The sequence below is a fragment of the Anomalospiza imberbis genome, chromosome 25 (assembly GCF_031753505.1).
Source record: "Anomalospiza imberbis isolate Cuckoo-Finch-1a 21T00152 chromosome 25, ASM3175350v1, whole genome shotgun sequence".
NCBI classification, from domain to species: Eukaryota; Metazoa; Chordata; class Aves; order Passeriformes; family Viduidae; genus Anomalospiza; species Anomalospiza imberbis.
The window spans coordinates 536,034-551,194 of record NC_089705.1 but is presented as its reverse complement, the minus strand read 5'-3'; the positions used below and the strand labels follow the sequence as shown (position 1 = coordinate 551,194).

General features: G+C 52.2%; 2 long non-coding RNA genes across 3 annotated transcripts; one reads left to right on the top strand and one right to left on the bottom strand.

The window, feature by feature from the left end:
• Positions 1–7,722: 7,722 nt before the first annotated feature.
• LOC137462337 (uncharacterized) lies at positions 7,723–9,088 on the bottom strand. Its single transcript, XR_010993666.1, has 3 exons — positions 8,930–9,088; positions 8,683–8,759; positions 7,723–7,782 (listed from the first exon to the last, which is right to left on the bottom strand). It is a non-coding gene; the product is annotated as an uncharacterized lncRNA (long non-coding RNA).
• Positions 9,089–9,143: 55 nt separating this feature from the next.
• Positions 9,144–14,660, top strand: LOC137462338 (uncharacterized). 2 transcript variants are annotated; one of them, XR_010993668.1, is made up of 3 exons: positions 9,144–9,309; positions 12,778–12,908; positions 14,334–14,660. It is a non-coding gene; the product is annotated as an uncharacterized lncRNA (long non-coding RNA). The 2 variants fall into 2 exon arrangements; XR_010993667.1 differs by having other exon boundaries at positions 13,236–14,660.
• Positions 14,661–15,161: the final 501 nt, after the last annotated feature.

Here is a 15,161-nt window from a genome sequence, read left to right as displayed (position 1 = left end):
AATCTTTGCTGCGTCAGGCTGAAAAGTCACTCGAGATGGTGCTTAAACACCTCCTCCAGTCCCCAGCCAGCCGAAATCCTTCCCTGCTGGATCATAAGTGGGAGATTAGAATCAGCACGTGCTGTGCATCCAGCAGGGATGGGATGGAGGGGCCGTGGGCTCTCCCTGTTCCCTCCTTCCACCCACCTGCTCCAGGGCCACCTCCAGCCACTCCTCTTGTCCCTCTTCCAGGGCTCCACTTCCCTCCCCTGCTTACGGAAATGATAAATGTCCCCGAGCAAGGACTGATCCCCAGCACAACACCAGCAATTCCAGAGCATTCCAAAATCCACATCAGGCAGCTGTGCCCGCCTCCCCCCCACCGCCGTGGGCAGCACAGAAAACCAAACAAACACAGCCCAAGCTGTTAAATAACACTGCTTGTTGCTCAAACAGGCGAAGCCTGGGATGCAGAATTAAAGCTCTGATCCCTGCAGCTCACCTGGCTTTATGGAGCACACCCGGCATCCCGGCTCCCCGCTGCTCCGGGCTTTCAGCGATGCGGGAGTGTGGGGGTGGGGAGGTGAATTAAGATGGAGTGATGGCTGAACTGTGAAGTTCCTGCCTTAATATCATTTTCGGAGGAGTGCTGTGCGTTTGATAACATGTGCCATGCACACGGTTATTTCCTTGAATTAGATAACAGCAGATAACACAATGATCCTAATCTGCCCCCCGGCCCGGCGCTGGAAGCCTGGCATTACAGAGCCCGGTTTATCTGATCCCGGCGGCTCCTCCCGAGCCCTCCCCAGCTCCCCCAGCGAAACATTGCCCAGGTTAGTGAGGCTGCAAACGAGCTCTGCTGGAGCTGCCCCCAGGGCGTGGGGCTGGACACCCTCGGGAACTGGGGCCAGAGACAGCTCCTGCCAGTTTCAGGGGCTCTCGAGGGCTTTATAAGGGAGGACAGGGTGGGGACACCAAAGCTGGATCCCCAAAGGGCCTCGAAGTGTAGCGTCCTGAGTGGTTCCCACAGGGAGACTGTCTCCCACCGTCTGGTCACCCTCCAAGAGGATCCATCTCATCTTATCTCATCTCATCTCATCTCATCTCATCTCATCTCATCTCATCTCATCTTATCTCATCTCAGTGGGATAACACTTGTCCAGAACCCACTTCAAGGCACTGAGAAACCCACAAGGTGGAGCGGGGGTTGGTTGTTTGCTTTTTCCTTTCCCCAAATCTTCCTTGGATCCTTGTGTTGGAGCAGTGCTGGGACAGTTCTGCATCACGGGCAGGACTTGTTTGCTGTGCCTGCCCCTGCTGGGATCCATCCCATCCGACTCCACCCCACCCCTTCTGCAGGTCCAGCAATGCAGAGATCTCCCCTGGAGGCACAGCTTTGCTGACCCCAGTGAAAGGCTGCTTGAGCCCAGCTTGGTGAGACACCTACAACATCTCTAGTCCTGCAACAGGTCAGGAGGGCTTTGGACATGAAGGAAAATCCTTTCCAGCAGCTCCTGGTGGGGAAGGGGCTCGGACACGAAGTGGGTCCAAGTCTGCAGAGACAAAATCAAACTGGTCCCTCTTGTGCTGGGCAGGGCTGGGAGCTTGGCCCATTCCCAGCTGGAAGCAGCTCCCTCTCCAGAAGGAGGGATGCTCCTTCCCTCACTCAAGCACAGAGGGGAGCTGGTATTTATGTCTGGTTTTTCCCTGCTGGCATTTAATGGGTGTTTTAGCAGCACAAACAGAAAATGTTGCCTATGCATCATCATGCGTGGGACTGAGATGGAGAGGAGGGAAGGCAGAAGCACCTCGGGCTCGTTGCTTCAGTCTCGTCCTCAGCAGCGATCTCGAGGATGAAGAATAGCTTCATTTACAGCTCTCATTTTGTCTCCTTCCCCTGCTCTTCATGGCTCTGCTCGGGGCCGTGCCCACCCTGGCACATGGGCAGCAGGAAAATCAGTCTGATCGAAATGCCTGGGGGAGCCCTGAGCCTCCCGGGCTCCCGAGGGGCAGGAGAGAGGAGACAGAACTCAGGCTGCATGTGGGAGGGTCGGGAAGGGCAGGCCATTCCCTGCTGGGGGACTGGCTGGCAGAGCAGCTCTGTGGGCTCCAGTCCGGCCTGAGAGGGGTGAGAGGATCCCACTGCACCTGCCTGGGTTTGCCCCAAGCAGAGTTCACTAGAATGGAAAACTCCAGAGTGTTTAACCCGTTTCAGATGCAGCCCACGGTGTGTTTCTGGTCACGCTTGCCCAGCAGGAAGGGTTAATGACAGCAGCTCTGTGCCACAGAAAGAAACACAACTTTCCCAGGCATCGTTCTGGGGAAGGCTGTGAGAAGATCAGTGAAAAGAACGAGAAACAATTCATATCTTCACTTGCTGCACCTGGTATTGTGAACATGTGGAATGTGTTATGGAGATTTGTTTACCAAAGGGTGGTTTCTTAATTAGCCAGTGATGATGGTGTTTGGACTGGAAGACCAGTTAGATCCAGGTGTATCGTAACTGTCTATAAAAGCAATGGTTTTCTTAATAAAGATAGATTATTGATCAGCCTTCTGAAATACATGGAGTATTTGCTGTTACCCAGCCAGGGGCCCGTTGCAACAACAGACTAATTAATGGCAGCCCAGGTTTGCAGACTGTCCTGGCAGAGCTCTGGCTGCAGGAGCTGTGCAGTGGCACCCACACCCAGCAGAGGTCCTGCCACACAGACTGGTTTCGCACAAGCAAACCCCACCAGAGCCGTTCTGACTTGGCCGGGAAATAAAAGCAGAGCAGAGCCTTTGTGCCACATGTGGAAAATGGCGCATGGATAATTTAAAGTGTTCTTTGGAAGCATCTGAACATATATTGCAAAGCGTTTTGAGTAGTAAATGCCATGTTGGATTTTCTGCAGGAGAGGACATGCAGCCTGCCAGGGGTGGGACTTGCTTTCCTCAACTCCAAGTAACTGCACGGTTTCCAAACAGCCATTGGGGCTCCCTGGGCTCCAGCACTGCTCAGGACCAAGAGCTGATTTGTTCATTCCCTTCTTTGGAGAAGGAAAAACAATCAGGAAGCCCTTGGTGCTCACAATCAAATCCCAGGCACAAGCTGGTATTTTAGCAGTAATTTGGGGGAAGATGTCGGAGTCCAGGACATCCCTCTGGCTGCCCTGTCTGTCTTGAGACCCTGGCAGGGGTCTCAGAGACCCTGGCATGAAGTCAAAAACACCTGTGGCTTCGATTTTAGCCCATGGAAAGCTGTCAATTTTGTATGAGGAATTACAAGCCACAAGGGTTTGAGTAGTGTGGTAGTGAAATTAACACAGGGTGAAAAATAGAATTTTGGGGTTTTTAAGATAAGGGGTTCAAGGGGGGTACAGGATGGAGGAATTTGGGCATGTCCTAGCCTTCTTCTCCTTTGTCTTGTCCTCCATGTCTTGCTGTGGTGGTGGCACTTTTCTATTGGTTTAGGATAGGGACACACTGTCCAACATAAATGTTAGGTACTGGTAATAAATTGTAAACATGGTACACGTAACTTTTGATATAAAAGGTAAACACCGCCCGACAGAGAAGGGCAGAATCCCATGGCTGCCTTGCTGAGAAGATCTCAGCAGGTCAGAGAAAGAATGTTTAGATAAGAAGAAATAAACAACCTTGAAAGCGCAATTGGAAGCATTCCAGGCTCCTTCTTTGCGTCGGGCTAGGGAAGCAAAGACTCTTTACGATCTCTCGGGGTCACCCTGACCTTCAGAACCCCGAGAGAAATCCACAGGAAGACACCTTGGAAGCTGTGTGGATGCCAGCAAAGAGCATTTCCCACTCAGCGCTGCTGCAACCAGGAGTGTTCAGGCCCTGGAGGGGGTTGGCCAGCCTGTTCTGGGTTGGTTGGTGCAGCCCAGGCTCTGCTCTGCTCCTCACCCAGCACGTGCTGCTGACACAGCCCCAGGGAGGTGTTTCATCCTGGGCTGGAGCCTCGCAGGACAGGAAGGATCTCCTGCTTCATTTATTCCACTTTCTGTGCTTCAATCCCACACCTATCCCGGGCTGGGGCTGGGCAGGGAGTGGAGACAGAGCTGAGACAGCTGGGAATGCTCAGCCCGTGGAAGAGAAGGCTCCTGGGAGAGCTCAGAGCCCTTGCAGGGCCTGAAGGGGCTCCAGGAGAGCTGGAGAGGGACTGGGGACAAGGCCTGGAGGGACAGGACCCAGGGAATGGCTCCCACTGCCAGAGGGCTGGGATGGATGGGATCTTGGGAATTGGGAATTGTTCCCTGGGAGGGTGGGGAGGGGCTGGGCTGGAATTCCCAGAGCAGCTGGGGCTGCCCCTGGATCCCTGGCAGTGCCCAAGGCCAGGCTGGACACCTGGGACAGTGGGAGGTGTCCCTGCCACGCCAGGGGTGGCACTGGGTGTGCTTTCAGGTCCTTCCAACCCAAACCATTCTGGAATTCTGTCTAATTCTGGCTCCTGTGCCTGTCTGGGGGCACTTCTTGCTGTCCCTGCCCCCTGGGATGTACCTTCCTTCTCCTCTTCCTCCTCTGCAGCTTTCCTTGCTGTTGGTACATTCTGGTTCAAGTGGGTTTTAATCCACATAAAACAATGAGCAAAATGTAAAATATTATGATATGATGAATATGATTTTATATTGTAGTTAGTTCTATACATTTCCTGTCTTATTTCATCATGATTGTTAGACTTCTTTTATTCCTTTCATAAAGAAAAACATTTAATGTAAAATAAAAGGAGTTTTGATGATTTGGGTGAATTTCAGTGCTCAAGGCTTTCTTCTACATGTGCTCAAAGATGTGTGTGAACTTTCATAAAAGAGCCTGAGGAGGAGACACCTCATCCAAGTCCTGTCAAAGGCAGGAGCAGTTTGATCACAGAGCAGAGAGGAGCAGAGTGGCTTTGGGTGGGGAAAGGAGGGGTCCTTGTCACCCTCACGTTTGGGGCCAGGCTGGAAGTGTCTGCCCCGACCGGGACACCCAGAAGGCCCAAGGTGATTTGGAACCTTCCCCAAAGTTCCCAGCTGGTACAAAGCAGGCAGTGCTGCTGTGAGCAGCACAGTGGGAGAGGCTGCTGCACTCTGAGCCCACAGCCCAGCTGCTTTATCCCATGGGATAAATCCAACAGCAGGGATGAGCACTGGGGCAGGGCTGGGGACCCTGGGGTCTCCATGGATCAATGGGACAGGAGCAGGCTCAGCTCTCCCACTCCCACCCACTCACCAGGGTCTCCATCAGGCCTCTCCCACTGATTTTTGTGTTTAAATTCTGTCCTTGACACAAACAGTTCAGCCAGGAAATTTGATTTTTTAAGATTTTTTTTTCCCAAAGCAGGAAAAGTTCTGACCTGAGGGGTTCATGGTGGGAGGCAGCAGAGCCAAACTGTGGGGATCAGGATCAGGGGCAGAAAATCCCCTGGGATTCCTGGTCTGGACCGTCCCGAGCTGTCCCCAGTGCCCCAAGGGACAGCACTTCCAGAAGAGCACTGGAGCAGCTGTGTTCCCATCCCGTGGGGAGCAGGGCATTGACCTGTGCTGAGGAAATTCCTCTGCTGGTGTTTGCAGCTGAGAGAGGCTGTGCCTGTGCCCTGGAGCCCCGCTCTGGAGCACAGGGATGCACCAGGAGGGAGCTGTGGCTTCCAGGCTTCTAGGAGACCATCACAGACAATGATCAGCCTGATACAAAGCCAATTACCAACTATTTTTAGAAAGCCTTTGACAGCCTCCCCCTTGAAAGCCACGGATATTTATTCATTATATTCCAAACCAGCTCCGTAGCCCGGGGTTGGCGCACGTCACAGAGTGTCAGCAGCTCGGCGCTGGCAGCGGCACCGAGCCAGCAGCCCTGTCACCTCCTCACTGCCAGGGTGGCAGGGGTCAGACAGCGATGGCAGCGCTGCCTCCAGGGACAATTAAACACTAAGTGGCCATCAGGCAGGATGACACCAGCGGGGGGAATATTCGGGTCACTGCCGAGTATTGACAGCAATAAATCCCTGACGCTGCAGGAGCCACCTGAGGGGACATCAGCGTGAGGAAAAGGCAGCTCAGAGTTCAGCTGGGAGGGGGCATGGCATGGGCACTCCTGGTGCTGTGCGCCTGCCCTGGTTCCTCCCAGCCTGGCAGAGCTGTGAGCAGGCAGGGAGCAGCCCTGGAAACCCAGCGGCTCTACCCCTGCCCCTGCCAGCCCCGCTGCCCAGCCACAGTCCTGCAGAGGGGAGCAGAGCCGTGGGGGACCTCCAAACTAAACTTACTCCTTCTTTTTAAAAGCTTTTTTTAAAAAGCTTTGAGGCCCAGGGCCAAATTCAGAGCTGGTGCTCTACATGGTACAAATTTCAGCCTCCCCTTCTCTCCCCCCTTCCCTACACAGAGGTTATTTTAGACTAGGAGTTATTTTAACTCACACCTTTCCTTTGGTGCATAAATTACACTTATTTATATTGCTTTCTGCATCAGCAGCCAGGGGTAAGAAGTGCTCAGGGAGCCTCAGCAAACCTGACAGGCTCTGAATTGTGCCTTCACCAGCAATGCTGAATTTGTCCCGTGGCATCCCAGGGATGCAAACATCCTGACTGGAGGGCCAAGATGGGATATGGATGTGCTCAGTACCCCTGTCCTGCTCTCCTGACTCATGTGAACAGTCCATGGTGTCCTGGCCAGGCTCAGAAAGCTTCTGGGAGTTTGTCCTGGGGTTTGGACAGGGTAGAGCAGAGCCTGTGAGGCTCTTGCAGGACTCCTGCCAAGGGAAGTGTGGAGGTGTCACTGAGACTGCTCCATCAGAGCAACGTGGGCTCCCAAATACCTCTGCTGGGAGGAGCACACAAATACCCCTGCTGGAAAGGGCTCACAAACATCTCTGCTGGAAAGGGCTCACAAACATCCCTGCAGGAAAGGGTTCCTCAAACATCCCTGCTGGGAAGGGGCTCATGAATATCCCTGCTGGGAGGAGCTCCCCAGATATCAGCACTGGGAAGGGCTCCATGAATATCCTCACTGGGAAGGGGAGGGTGAGAGCTGCCAGGGGTCTGAGCCAGGCTGGGACACTTTTTGCCACAGGAGGAAGGCTCTAGGTCCAGCAGATGGTGTCAAGCCATGGCTTTTGACACAGGACTCCTGTTTAAACAAACTGGGAGTTGATTCCCAGCTGACAACTCCAAAGCCCAGGTGATCTGTGTGCACTTCTTGCAGGAACAGTTAAAGTGTAGTCAGCTCAGCCTAATTAATGAATTGTGCCCCTCAATGTGCATCTTACCTTAAGCTGAAGGTAAAGCCCAGCTCTAAAGGTCCAACCAGGTCGTTCCCAGACTAAACCCCACAGTTCAGCCTGGTTAAAGCTCCGAGGGTTTGACCCTGGGATCAGGATCTGCAGCCTACGCTGTGCCTGGGCTTGTTGGATTCTGAGTGACAATTCCCAGGCACTCCAGTGGACTCTGCACTGAGCCACATTTACTGCTCCGAGTGCTGCCTCCATCCTCTGCTAAGTGTACCCAAGTTTTAGTGTTTAATATTTAAACATGAAAGTTCTTTTGAGACATTTAAAGCGGAATTATTAACAGCCCCATGTAGAACTGACAGGTTAACAGTGTGACAATTAAAAAGAAAGGTTAAATACATTTTCTTTTCAGACCAACTGCTGTTGCCTAAGACTAATAAATCCACCAGGAGATGGTTTTTAGAGAGTGTGAGTGGCTGTGTGTCAGCTTTTATAGGCTAGAGTTTTTCAGAAATCACCACACTTCTCTTTCCAGGCAGCTACAGGTTTCAGACTATATTTAGCAGATGGGGCTTCTTCCAAAGAGTTGTGTGAATCAAGCTGGAAATAAAAAAAATTAGAATATAAAAAAAGCAAACCCTACCGGCTGTGGGGCTTTAAACATTCAAGCTCACAGTTTGCTTGGCTTTTTTAATGTACCATGATCCTCTTTTGTCTCGATGGCTCTGAAAACACAGGGGCTGGAGAGCAGCAGGAATTCTGGCTCTCTGAGGGATCAGTTCAAGTACTGAACTCCTGTTTCTCTTTTGGAAAATCACTGCCCCCCCTGGCTGGCAGGACACAGCCTCGGGAAGAGCCAGGGTGACTTTCTGGGGACAGAGAGGTGCCAGCTGGGACATCCAGGCCATAGAATAGCCCCCAGCCCCTCCTGGGTGTTTGTGGTCAAAGTTCAGCCCTTTCAGAGAGACACTTTCCATCTCTGCTGTGTCCAGTCACATAAGCATTCCCTCAGTGTGAGTCCCCTGTGACTGCACTGAGAACGTGTGGCTGAGGGCTGCAGGACAAGCAGATTAAAGGCTGACCCTGTGACACCCCAAGCGAGGTGGCCCTGGGGGAGCAGGTGACCTCCAGAGGCCCCTGGAGCCCCAGCTGCCCTGTGACTCTGTGGAAGGAAGGGCACGAGAAGTTCGGGATAAATCCATCCGTGACTTTGGAACGTGAGGGCCAAGGACAGCCTCCAGCTCCCTGCAGAGCCTGGGCACTGGAATTGCTGCAGGCTGGGGAGCAGGTCTGGCTGTCCCCTTCCCCATTCCCTCACTCCCAGGAGTTCTCTCCTGGCCCCTCTCAGGCCCCACAGGACAATTACATCTCTCTCCCAGCTTCTCTTCTGAGCTCCACGAGTCCCTCCTTGCCAAGGCTCCTGATGGACATTGGTTTGGACCCAAATTTGCCACCATGAAGGGTCATGTGACTTACAAGTAGAGAGGAATATTTACTTGCCCTGTGCTTTTAGCGTGTTAAAAAGCACTGCCTGGTGTTTTAAATGAGTTCCTGACAGCAGCACTGGAGGTTCCAGACTATTAGAAGCACATCAGAGGAAGGCATTACAGGATGGCCACAAGCCATGGTTATAATCAACCTGGGCTTGATTTATTAAACTCTACAGCAACCCATATAAATTGATTAGCCATTTATTAAAATGGCTGTTAATCATGGTTTATCCCTTTGCACAAATTTAGAAAACTACCTGGGTTACAACCAGCCTGAAAGACAGAGGGGGAAAAGCTCAGGGTTAAAACTTTGGGGAGAGCACCAGGCTCCCTTCCAGGCTCCATCCTCTGAGGTTTCCCTATTCCTGCCCTCCTCCAGGCCATGGAGTGAGCGTGGTGAATGACACAAAAGTGCCAGCTCTGCCCACAGGCTCCCAGCACTGTCCCTGTGTTGCAGAGGGACACCCCACGGCATGGTCAGCACTCCTGGTCAGCATTCCTGGGGGAACCATGCTGAGTGGCAGCTCTGCAAGGATCCAAACCAACGCCCAGGCATTAAACCACCCTCGGAGCTGCTGATGTTCAGAACCCGGGAGCAGAGGGTCCCCTGGAATGTTCCAATATATATTTCTAAAAGGTCAGTGTGACAGCATTATAGGGGATCTGGGAAAGCTCCACTGCCACCTCAGCTCTGCCCTATCTGTCACCAGCACGCTCTGGTGTCAGCTTTTCCAGTCTCAGCACATCCCACAGCTCCAGCCTGCTCTGATCTTCCCTCTTCCCGCATGCCCCATGGATCCACAACCACCAAATGTGACAGGAAGGAATTACTGTTGCCATCAAACCAGCTCGTTCCATCCTTCCAGTCGAGGCTGTGATGAGCCCTGGGGCTGCCCAGTGCTGCAATGCTCCCTCAGAGGGAGCGACACATGGAATGAGTTCCTTGGTGTCTTTAATTCACTGCATGCAGAGAGCAGGCGGGTCCTGCGGGGCACCAATGGAGCAGCAGGGCCATTCAGGAACACCTTGACCCTGCGGTGGTGCCTTGGGCATCCTGAAATGGCAGCTGGAGCTCCAGAATGGAGCTGCTGTGTATCCAGGGGTTCAGGGCACCTGGAGAGTCAGACTAGTTTGGAATACAGACAGCTTCTGGGATGCTCTGATTCAACAGAAGTCAGCACCTGCAGAGAGAGGAGTTTTCCCACCCTAAATCATCACAGAATTATTGGATGGTTGAGTTGGGAGAGACCTTAAAGCCCATCCCGCTCCACCCCTGCCATGGGCAGGGACAGCCATTGGGCCAGAGTGCTCCGAGCCCCAGTGTCCAACAAGGATGTTGTTCCTCAGCATTCCCTGTGGTTCTCACCCAGCTGGTTTATGGCAAACAGAGCCTTGAGAACAGTCTGGGAAAGCTTTGATGATCCCTGCGCTGGCATCGGTGCAATTCCAGCTGCTCCAAGCTGGCAGGAGCAGGACAAGGGATGTTTCCATGGGGTTTCTTTGCCAGAGTGTGCAGAGCGGAGCTGACAGACCCACAGGGCTCCCAGTGACTTAATTAAAGTCACTCTGCAAACAAAGGACCCTGGAGGCAGGAATGGGGTGAACCTCGGGTTTCTTTGGAGATGCCACGGTTTCCATCCTGGGATCTGAAGCATTCCCATGAAAGCCCTTCTGGCACTGGATTTTATGGCAGCTTTCTTACCTCAGAGCTCTGGTAGCTTTGCCAGGCAATCAGGCAGAGATGCTGCATTGTCTCCCACCCGCAGCTGCTCTGGGCTCAGCTGTGTGACCCCACTGTCCCCAGCAATGCCCAGAGCTTTCACTGGGGTGGCTGTGAGGGTGGGAGGCTGGAAGGGATTGGTGCAGCTGGAAGGCCTTTGCCCATCATTTAGATAAGAGCAGGAAAGAGAGTAAACAAAACACATCTCAGCCAATTCCAACCAATTTGTCCCTGTGGCCACATGTGGCAAGGCTTGGCTGCTGCCAGGCACCTCAGGAGATTTGTCCATGCAGGGACTCTCTGCAAAATTAATCTGAATTAAGCAAAAGCCAAAATTTCCAGTGGATTTGCTAAACTGTATTAAGCCTCAGTGTGAGTTATGCTAAATGAAATGAAGACAATGTTAATTTTAAGAAGGCTCCTGTGCATGTTTGAGCAACATGTAATCATCATGGATATCTCCCTGGAAGAAAACCAGGGGGAGAAGCTCGGGAGCTGGGGCGATGCAGGTGCCTGCTGCTTGTTCCAAGATGTGGGCGAGGGATGTGGTTTTCCCACCCTGAAAAGCTGTGAGGGAAGGACAGTGGCCATGGACACTGGGCCATGCTGGGGTTCAGGGCTGGATTAAGGAGGGGTCTCTCTGGACCCCCCAAAGCTGAGCTCCCCAGGCCTCTGCCCAGCTCAGCTCCATCGCAGCCTCTGAGGAACAGCAACGCAGAGGATTTGCCCTAAGAACTCCCTTCCCCAGTCCTAATCCGTGTCACTTTAAGTACAGCAGAGAACCAAATCTGACAGCTGGTTGGGTTTACCCCGGCACCGACATCTCCATGTGAAATACTCCGGGCTTTTAAGCCCTGCTTATGCCCCAAAGTGTAAGCAGCATTAACTCCCTGAGTGCAGCAAACAACCTGACTGACACAAATGCATTTATGTGGGGAAGAGGAACAAGCTGTGCTACCAGGAATGGCTTTATACCTCCAACGAAATCCATTCTTGCCTTTGTGCTGATACAACTAATCAGCAGTTAATATGCAGTCCCATCAGCACACGGAATAACAAAGCCCTGTTTCCCCAAGATCTGCATTTCATGCTTGATTGCGAGCTCCGATCAAATCCTTTCCTGCCGTTCCAATGGGTTTTGCTAAATTCTCTCCCCCGGTGTGGAGCCTTTGATAACTGGTGAGGTAGAAGCCCACGCTCTGGCCTGTTGTTCAGACAAGAAATGCTGATTGGGAGCATTTATGGGCTTTCTCTCTTCAACCTGACCAGTGTTTTCACAGTGTGGATAAAACCTTAATTGTATGTGAGACTGCTTTCCTCCCCCATCAAATCTGCTTGAAACTGCCAATGGCTTCAAAAATTATTAAGGTCAGAGTAAACATGCAGGAACACTCACGCATTCATTCCATCATCATATAAGCTTAATTTCCTTAGGCAAGCGGGCTAAAAATATCCCCCGTGCCCAGAAGAGGTAATTACACTGGCATACACCTCCGTAGGGCCGAGCTGGTTCTCGCCATGGTTTGAAGTGGTGCCCTGACACAGCACACCCCAGCCATCCCCTGCCCACCCCACACACCTCCCACAGCTACTGCAGCTCCCACCCAGCATGGGAGAACGCTGGATTCTGAATTCCCCCTGGCATGGAGCAGAATCCCAGTTCCCCGTGCCAGGATGGGCAGGGCTGTCCAAGCCTGGAGGTGGCTGGGGAAGGTGTCCTCTGGGATCATGTCCTTACCCCCGGGACAAAACGCTCCTGTCAGGCTGGGTTTGGGAAGCCAAGTGCTGTAATGGTGACAGACAGCTCCAGATCCTTCCCTGCAAAGCCTCATCCCAGAGCTGGCACTGCCCAGCGGGCCCGGGAGGTTTCTGAGGGGCTGGCACAGAGCAAACCTGGCAGCGATGTGAGGGCAGCTGGAGCCGGGCTGGCCCTGTGCCCCAGCCCTCCTGCTGCCCTCACACCTCCCAGGGCAGGGGATCTCTGTCCAAACAAAGACAATTCCCACCTAAGCTCCAGATTCAACTGGCCTCTCTTCTCAGGGAGAGAAAAATCCTGTGGCAGCTACACCTACACTCATGTGACTGCTTGAAAATACACTTGATGGCCATAGGCACAGTCCAAGTGTCCCTCTTCTCAATAATTCATACAGAAGCAAGGAATTATAATTATTCCTAAAATTATTTTTAACCAAAATAAGACCTCTCCCTTGTGGAGTGTTCAGGCTGCCCCGTGGCAGTCAGGGGCGGCAAGGGGGGCTAACAAGGAGAGTGACGACACCACTTCACACACTCAGCTCCAGACAGAAGATTTGGCTTTGCCCAGTGACCCCAGTGAGGTATCCGGAGCCTGTCTCCTGTTGAATGGAGTCAGTTCTTTCCCTGCAGGGCTTTGTGTGGATGATCTCTCGGGCCCCAGTCCTTCCTGCCAGGCACAGGTGACTCTTCTCCAGATCCTGCAGTGGTAAATTCTCCACCAGGGGCCAAATGACATTTCCCATTTGAAGCTCTCCACACAGGTAACTGGGCTGGCTGTTTGATGACATTTCCTCTTAGACAGTCCAACAAAAAGTAATTAACCCTTTAGGAGGAGCCACTCTCCCTTAGCATCTCACTCCTGGGCACTGCCATTTAAACACATCGGCTGCAGGCGGAACTTTTCCAGTTGCCTGGAGAAAACAGCTGTGGGAGTATTTTCTTTTAGCAGGACACTTTCACCATTCAAATAAAGCAGATCATTAAAAAAAATAAACACAGATCTGCCACATAGGCGAGGCTGAAATTAAAATCGGACAGGTTGATTATAACCTGTCACAGCCACAAGCCAAATTAAATTCCATCGTCAGGGCTCAGAGGGACCTGAACGTCCCTGAGAGGAGTTCCGAGGCCTCTCATCCGAGCTGCAAACTTTGATCAGCTGCTGCTGAGCTTGCTGAGCCCCAGCAGCAGCAGGCGGGCTCATTTCCATCGGGAGCCGAGCTGCTGGAGCTGCCAGGCAGGGTCAGCACAGCGGATGGGCTGGCTCAGGCCGGACACAGCCCTGGGGGAGCTCCGTCCGTGCAAGGGATGCTCTCTGAGCTCAGCTTTCACCACCTTTGCATCTCCTGAGCTCTGCAAGGTCCGTGCCCTGGGGGGAACCTGGTCCGTGGCTGAAAACCCATCCTGAAGGAAAAGCTTCCCTAAGCCTCACAGGGAACTATTTAAGGAAGATAAAGCTCTCCAACTCTGATCTATTCGTCGGGAATTTACATAAATCATGTTATTTCTGAATCTTTTCCTCTAAGAATGAAGACTAGAAGGGGTCCTCTGGTTTCATCTTTTGCCTGGTAAGGGATTTTTTGCAAATCAGCTTTTCGATAGCTGGATCAGTTTGTGTGAATTCACAGTTTGATGCAAAGGAGGATCCTTGGATTTGTGTGTGCAGTGTGGGCAGCATGTTAAATTCTGAAAAAGCTGGAAGTTGGATCCATCTCAAGGAACCTCAGACCAACAAAGACCTGCACACTCCAGATCCTCTTTAGTCAGGCAGCTCTTTCCATCCCAACGTGAATTTAATCCCAGTCATGCCATGGCCACCACATCTCACAGCAGTGACCTCCACAAGAGCACCCAGAACCCAAAACTCCTCCTGCCAGTCAGCAGTGGCTCTGCAGCCCCAGCCCCAGTTTGTGATCTCCTGGAAGCACTGTGGGTCCGGGAGGGTTCCCTTGCTCCTTTCCCAGCATCCCTCACATTCTCCTCTCAAGTTTGGGAGCAGTAATGGATGTGCAGAATGCAAGAACTAATTAGAGTGTCTCTTGCTTTCTGAAAGGAAGTGGAAACGACAGCAAATGACATTCCAGCAAAAATGGGGTCAGCTTAGATTAAACTCCTTTCCCATTTATCTTTGGTCTTTAGCATTAAATTTACCATACATATTAGAAACAAATTTTAATTTTTCACAGCATTGGGCAATATCTTCTCCTTAAAGCCTGGCAGAACATTCATTAGCATCCTCTCCCTCCAGTTCGGTGTGACTGTCTCCTCATTTGCACATAAATGTGAACTTTGCTGCCTGCACAAACTTGTCGGAGTGACACCAAAGTTCTGTATCAATACTCAGCTCACACCTCCCCACACTCCTGTGCCTGCCCTCCATTCTGCTGGCTTGAAATAATTCCCAAAAGCTCTGGGAAGAAGACGCTGATGGAAACACCAGTATGGCGAGATAGAAGTGAATGTATCAGTTGGACTTCCTGTCTAATTAAAGCAGATTTCCCACCTTAAAGTCAGGCTTTAGAGTTAAGCCCATGGCATGAAAAGGCATTTCCAGAGGGCAGTTCATCCCTTTGGGCAGCTGCTGGGAGCAGGAACGGCAGCCAGTGCTGAGGGATCTGTGAGGAGCCAACAGGGCTCAACAGCCTGCTCCTTCCCAACCTGCCCAGGGGCCCCTCTGAGTCAGTCAGACCACAAAAATCCTGGGAATAACCCCAGGTCTTATTCCTGTGGACATCAGAGGCATTCATCTTACCCAGCTGCAGGTGTTTTTAGGGCAGAGGACAGCCAATGGGCACACAGACATTCCCAGGACATAAATCCTGAGGGTTGCTTTAGGGCTGATCCACACCTTGAGTTCTGCTTCCTCTCCCAGCAGAGGACTCTCACCTCCTATGGCACACGGATACAGGATGAATCTCATGCCCATCCCTCCACAGACTGCTGCATTTTTAATAAACAAGTACTGCCCTGTGTATCCTGCACCTGGAGGAGGGGATCTGAGCTGTAGAGAGGCA